The following is a 7,451-nucleotide window of genomic DNA, read 5'->3' as shown; positions in this document are numbered from 1 at the left end:
ATCATGACTTGAAGTCAAAGGCCTATTTTTTGGGCTTAACCTCCCTACTAATGCCCCATTCAGGAGATATAGAGTAAAGGGGCGTGATAACCCCTGGTTTTCCACAGAGCTAGCAGATATTATTCATGAGCGTAACTTGGCTTGGGCCAAAGCAAGGAAAACGGGTTTTACATCTGACTGGCTTGCATTTCGACAGCTAAGAAACAAATGCTCTTCTTTTATTAAGACAGCCAAATCTGAATATCACTTGTCTATCACCACTAAAAATTTAAATGATCCCAAAAGATTTTGGAAAACCATAAAATCCCTTTCTGTAAGCAAAAATTTGCAAGTAGTACCCACCTTTGTTATGAAGGATTCAGTTGCTGTTCATGACAAAATGGAGATTTTGAATAGTTTTAATGAGCATTTTATATCTTCAGGTTCTCTGTTTGATTCTACTTGTTTTGTGTCTGTGAATCCCTGTACTGACAAGCCAGGATATATAGATCAGTCTTTTCATTTTGTACCATTTTCGGTGCAAAATCCTTGGATTGTAGAAAAATACAAGATTTGATCCTTATTTTTTTAAATTGGCAGCCGATTTTGTAGCCGTGTCTCTTATATATCTTTTTAATCTTACAGTGGAAAATAAGGAAATTCCAAGGATATGGAAATCAGCTTTTGTTCTCTCTTTATTAAAAGGGGGTGACCCAGCTATGTTAAATAATTACAGGCCAATATCTAATTTATCAGTATTAGCTAAAATTCTTGAAGGTCTTGTGAGTGATCAATTAATGGAGTTTTTGTACTCAAATGCCGTTTTATCTACATATCAATCAGGTTTCAGAAAAAGACATAGTACCATCACAGCTGCAATGAAGGTGGTAAATGACGTTTTGGTTGCACTTGATCAGAAAAAATATTCGGCATTACTCTTTATTGATCTGTCCAAAGCTTTCGATACTGTTGATCATGAAGTTTTAAAAATTAGACTTATGAACTCAGGACTTTCCGAGCAAGCAGTTGCTGGTTCACAAATTACCTTAGTGATAGGTCTCAGTGTATTAGATGTGATGGTCTATGTTCCAATACTGTAGCAGTCACTAAGGGTGTACCACAGGGCTCGGTATTAGGTCCACTTTTATTTACTATTTATATAAACAATATGGGTCAAAATCTGTCAAATGCTAATCTTCATTTTTATGCTGATGATACTGTAATATATTGCTGTGCGTCAACTCTTGTACAAGCAATTGAATATTTGCAAAATGCGTTTATCGAAGTCCAAAATACCCTTATGCAGCTGAAATTAGTTCTAAATGGGGATAAGACCAAACTTATGTTGTTTACCAAATCCAGGACCAGGCCACAAAGCATCCCTCCGGTTGTCACTCTGGGGGGAAGTAAAATAGAGGTTGTTAACTCCTATAAAAACCTGGGTCTTTTGATTGATGACTCCCTGACTTTTAAAACACGTGTTGTAACTGGTGAAAAAGCTGAGGCTAAAACTTTTAGAAATAGGTTGTGTTTTTCTTTTAATGTAAAAAACAACTTGTGGCCACCACCTTTTTATCTGTTCTGGACTATGGGGATCTTCTATATATGCATACCTCTGCACATAATCTTCATATGATTGACACAGCTTACCATGCTTCCTTGAGGTTCATTACAAATTGTAAAGCGCTGACTCACCATTGTGAGCTATACTCTCGGGTTGGATGGCCTTCTCTAGCCACCCGAAGGCTAAGTCATTGTTACACTTTCATATATAAGGCTATTCTTGGTCTGTTGCCAAGCTATCTATGTGTTCATATCATACAGAAAAGAAATGGGCAACACTCCTTGCGTTCTCATGACTTCTTTTGCTCTCTTTGCCAAAGGCCTGTACGGAAACGGGAAAGAAGGCATTTCTGTATTCAGCACCTTCATCATGGAATACCTTGCAAAAGGACTTGAAACTCATTGAATTAATCTTGCTAAATGCATTTAAATCCAAAATGAAAGATTTATAGGCAGATGCCTTAATATGTAAATGCTCTTAGACTGTAAAAAATATTTTAAATGATTATATGAAATGTTACTTTTAATCTTCTGTGTTTTTTGTTTGTACCTATATGTTTGTATTGCTGCCTGTCTTGGCCAGGGGCCTGTACCATGAAGGTAGCTGAACAAACTCGGGGTTACAGGATTAGTTTTGAGTTGACAAAACCGAACCGATGCAATCAGGCTTTATTGGTACCATGACGCAGCTCATCAACTTTCTCTGTCAACTCAGGCTTTGATCTTAACTTATGATTAATCCACGAGCGCGTGCACATAAAAGAGTGACGTCGGCACTGAACAACCAATCGCGTTCGAAATGGATAGAGCGAGAGCTATATATTTTTCCGCGCAGGAGCAAGAGATAATTATTCAAAAATATGAAGAATATAAAAGTGTTTTTCAAGCACGCAGTAACACTGTATCTGCTGCCAAAGCAAGAGAAAATTCTTGGAGGAAGATTGCTGATTGCGTTAGTGCGTAAGTTAAACAATTAATGTAAAATGATGTAATCATATTAAAAATGTATTAAATGCTAAAATAAACATGTGTATTCGTGTTGATATACATGCATGCATGCATACTGTACATACGTGTGTGTAGATGTATGTAAAATGTGAATGTATAGGCTATTCCTAAGAAAGATTGATATTCATATATTTTAGATGCAACCCCAACTCCAAACGTTCTTGGCAGCAGATCAAGACAAAATATAAAAATATAATTCAAAGTGGTGAGTATTTACCACAACCTTTTATTATTTTTGTGAACATTTATTCATAAAAACTTGTTTGCAGCAAACAGAAAAAAATGTGAAATCAGGAAAACTGGGGGAGGGCCACCTCCTCAAAATTACACTGTGGCCGAGGAGTTGGCGCTGAGTAATAATAAGGGACGGCCGATTATGGATGGCATTGCAAGTGCTGTACAGTCTGACCCTGGTGCTGGCTCCTCGAAGCAAGTGACACTGGGTAGGTGTGTGCAATGCATTACTAATGTTTTAAAAAGGGTTAAATTTGGCTGACTCTGTTCTGCAGTAGAGGGAAATACAGTGTCCCTGTTGAAGCCAGCACACATGCACACAGTCTCCCACACAGAGGTCAGTATATGCAGCAGACAGAACACCATGAACATAGCCTGCTTTATAGAGGTCTGCACGGGCTTTAAACTGAAGCCCGAACCCGGCCCGTACCCGCGATCATTTAACCCGACCCGACAATTACATTTACATATTAAGCCCGAACCCGACCCGAACCCGAGGTCCATTCTGTTTCTCACAGCAAATACCATTTTTGCAATATGCTATGTTGTATTTAATGATTGCTTGACACATTAAACAAATACATGTAGGCGCAGCGGCCCTATCAGCAGGCAGCACAGCAGTAAGAGAAAAAAACTTACCAATTACGTAACTTTGCTGTGGTCGAACAGGTGTAACAGTCACAACTTTCTCTGGAACTCAAACTTTAAACTTTAAAAAGTTCACGCACTGTTGCAAAACTATTTACACAAACATCCTTCTCAGTATGAGTTATGAAGGAAGAGAACGGCATCGACAGTTGATGGTTTCAGCGCCGTCCTCCTCTGATTGAAAGTTAGTCCAGCTGCACTGAAGTTCCTCTCGCTGCTGCTGCTACTTGCAGGGATGCTGAGGATACTACGGGCCAGTTTTGACAGTAAGGGGAAAACACCGCTGTTGTTTTTCCACCAACCCAAGAGATCCCGCTCTTCTTCCATGTCGTGGTTGCGGCTGGAGTATTGCGTAACTTCATCTGCGGTTTCACCGAGGGGCACGTTCACCCACTCCTCAAACTCTGCCACTATCTTGCTTCTTTTAGTGACCGGTTCAGCCACGCGTTCAGCTGGCTCGTTGCCTGTGGTAAAGCTGGCTATCCGAAGCCTGGCTTCTTGCTGGATATCCTCTCTGTCAGGGAGAGACAGCATGCGGAGCTGACAGAACTTTGGCCAAAGGAATATGGCAAGCTTATGTAGTGTCTGTATTTTGATTTTACGGTTCAGCCATTCAAGATGCCGCTCACGAATGATGGCCTGATGAGGACTGTCTGATGCCACAGGTCTGCAGTGGCGCTTAAGCCTCTCGTGCCACAAAACAACCAGGTTAAGTGTGGGGTACTGGTCACCCTCTAGTTCCCTCTGAGCCTCGTAAAATGGGCGAAGAAATTCCAGCAGGAACTCCAAGACATCTGGAGATATTTCGTCGATTTTTCGGCTTTCCCCTCGGCTTTCAAGTTTTTCTCGAAGCTCAGCGTACACCTGCTTAATTGAATCCAAGGTAAGGAACACCGTGCTAAACCTGGTTTCTGACATTTGCCTGACAGTTGTTGATAACTGACTTATTATACCCGTTTGCTTGACATATCGCACAAGCGCCTTTGCTGCCAGTAAAGTCTGTGTTACCTCTGGTGCGCTGTCTCGTAGTTCGGCAGAATCAAGCGCGTGTTTGAGAACTGTGTTATAAACATGGTCCTGACAATCCAGTCGATGATACGGCGCGAGTGCAGCAATCATGTTTGATCCCTGGTCAGTGACCCAGACGACTTTGTTCATAACACAAGCATCAAATCCTAGTAGAGATACGAGCAGTCTCTGTAATTCTCTCCGTATGTTGTCACCAGTTTTCGCTTCTTCAGGAGGGAACATCGCTGTTGTAAGGACTCTGCTTCGAAGCAAAAAATCAGGTGTGATGTAGTGGCAAGTGATAGTTAAGAAACTGATCTTGCGATAGTCGTCAGTCCACATGTCAGTGGTCATCCCAACACTAATATCAGACATGATCTCCGATATTTCTTTGACCAGCGCCTGTCTTTTGGAGGCCGTGGTTTCCTTGCATCTCCGAGAGATGGTTGTGGGATCAGGTAACACACTGTCCACTGAGACACGGCCATATGTAGCCCCCACATTTATTAGGTCTTGCGCTAGGTTAATAAAACCTCGTCCAGGAACCGTATGAAACGATCTAATATCCTGACAGCAAAACTCCACAAAAAAATTTTCTGTTACATTAGATTTTACAGAAGCTGGTACTGACTTGGCTGTTGGAGATAGATAGTCCGAAAGAGATGACTGTCTGTTGTTACTAGCGGCTAGGCCTGCTGTTGGACGAGTGCATCCACGGTCAGTGTGTCGCTGTAAAGAAGATGTACCTGTCTTTTTAATGTCATACGCCAAGACAGCTTTGCAAGCTCTACACTGCACGTAACCACTGGGCTCTTTACTGGTTGAAACGACAAGATCATAATGCTTCCAGATTGCAGCTTTTCCTGCATCATTTGGAACTGTCATAAGTTTTCCCTCAGTAATTTTTTGCTTTATCAGACTCATGGTTTGCTTGTTGTCGTCTGCTGTCTGTCTGTATTGTGACTGAAATAGCGCGCGAGAGCGGTAGCACATGCGCAAAACAGCTTGATATAAATAAAACAAATAATTAAAAAAAAATATTTATATAAAATTATATATATATATATATTTATATATCATTATCATTATATTTGAGAGAGAGCCTGTGTGTATGACTGTGTGTATGCACATATTGCACATCTGCGGCTGCGCACGTATGTACTTTCTCTCTCTCGCGTGCCGGTCACCACAACACAGCAAGCAGGCAAAGCACACGGCACGCAAACTATATATAGCATATTTAGTTTTTCTTAGTTAAACCCGAACCCGACCCGAACCCGAGGCTGTTCATTAAACATTAACCCGAACCCGACCCGAAACCCGCACATTTTTCGCGACCCGTCGGGCTCGGGTCGGGTAGCAGACCTCTACTGCTTTATAACAGTTATGCTTTATATTTGCCTTTTATTTATTAGGGTGAACCAAATGATGAAGACACTCTGTCTGTGTGTTCTGAGACAGTTGCTGAGGTGAATGCACTGGGCTTTTTATTACGGCACACATTTGAATGTCATAATTAAGTGACTGGCCCTTAAACATCTCTTTTATTGTAGGATTTTTCACAACCTGCCCCAGAAACTGAAGCCTCTACCTCAATGGGCTACAGAAGGAATGTGAACAAGGTAATGCTTTAAACCCTTGACATAAATTACAGTCAGTCCTATGTTTGTAGATAGTCATGCCACTTTTTGTGATTTGATCAACCTCCAGAAAACTTGTAATGATCATGTTTGTGGTGGAATTGTTTCAGGTGGAAACAGACTCAGTCAGGGCCCTTTATAAAAGGAGCCTAGAACTAGACTGTGAGCTAAAGGAGCTAGACTGTGAGCTGAGGAGGCTCCAAATTAAAAAAATTAAATTGGAGATCAAACAGCTGGAAAAAACAGATCTCCGTTTGTGAACTTTTTTTTAAACAAGTAACGCTTTAGTATGAACACTATGAATGTCTATTAATGTAATTTTCTTGCTCTCTTTCTTCCTCCCTAGCCACATGACCAATAAAACAGTTTGAGTCCTATCTGCAGTGTCAGTGTGCTTTTATTAAGTAAAATATTGTGTTGTGATCGCATCTCTGACAGCTGCCCCAGCTGGGTGGTCAAGTGTGATGGGGTCAATTTCATCAGGGAGAAGCTGGTTTTGTGGTGGTTCTCGCTCCTTTCTGATAGTGGCTATATTATGCAGAATGGCACATGCAGCCACTATCTGAGGGCCACATCGAAGCGGTTTTGTGGGCCTGTCTGGGGGTCAGGATATGCGTTAGCAAAAACCTCTGGCATGCATAACCTCTATCTCCTACCAACAGGCCATCAAAAAGCCCTGTCATAGAACAGAAAAGGGGAAAAATTTGTAAGTTTTGCCATTAAAATAAAAAATGTAAAGTGTACTGTACCAAATTTAACTTGCCTTCCTCAAAGCGCTGACACAAAATAGACTCACGGAAAATGCGTGAGTCATGCACTGAGCCAGGCCATTTGGAATCCAAGCTTGTGATCATGCATTCATGATCACAAGTCATCTGCAGATGAAATGTACAGTAAATCATTGTCCTATCTGTTAGTTACTATTTATTTAAAGATTGATCTCAATGCAAATAAAAATAATTTCACATAGGGTATAGTAGCCCTACCTGAACATTAAGGCTGTGAAAGGACTTTCTGTTCACATAATCTGCCTCATGTTCTCCTAGAGCTGTGGAGATTGCAACATGTGTGCAGTCTATTGCTCCTATGACTCTAGGGAATCCTATCATAGGAATTAAACATATATATTTAAAACATTTCTTAACAGGTAGCTACTGCAGACTATTGTATAATAGATTTCTAAGTGTGATTTTTTTTTTTTTTTTTGAAGAAAAAAAAATTTGTGTGAAAGGCTACATTTGTTCATGTGATGTCACCCTATCAATATATCTTACCGGCAATTTTATAAAAGCCCTCTTTTATGGACATGGTGGATAAATGTCCAGGGAACACAATGAAGCTATTTATGTACCCCTGCAGAGCGAGGACCAC

At 40.8% G+C, this 7,451-nt stretch overlaps 1 long non-coding RNA gene across 1 annotated transcript; it reads left to right on the top strand.

Moving 5' to 3' along the window:
* The first annotated feature begins 5,819 nt into the window (after positions 1 to 5,819).
* LOC143718514 (uncharacterized) lies at positions 5,820 to 6,457 on the top strand. The gene is made up of 4 exons (XR_013196420.1): positions 5,820 to 5,909; positions 5,994 to 6,062; positions 6,191 to 6,332; positions 6,427 to 6,457. It is a non-coding gene; the product is annotated as an uncharacterized LOC143718514 (long non-coding RNA).
* The last annotated feature ends 994 nt before the right edge of the window (positions 6,458 to 7,451 follow it).

This window comes from Siphateles boraxobius, unplaced genomic scaffold (assembly GCF_051911475.1).
Source record: "Siphateles boraxobius isolate OS27281-9 unplaced genomic scaffold, OSU_SipBor_1 61, whole genome shotgun sequence".
Classification (NCBI taxonomy): Eukaryota; Metazoa; Chordata; class Actinopteri; order Cypriniformes; family Leuciscidae; genus Siphateles; species Siphateles boraxobius.
Note: the sequence above shows the minus strand (reverse complement) of the source record. Positions and strands in the feature narration are given on the sequence as shown.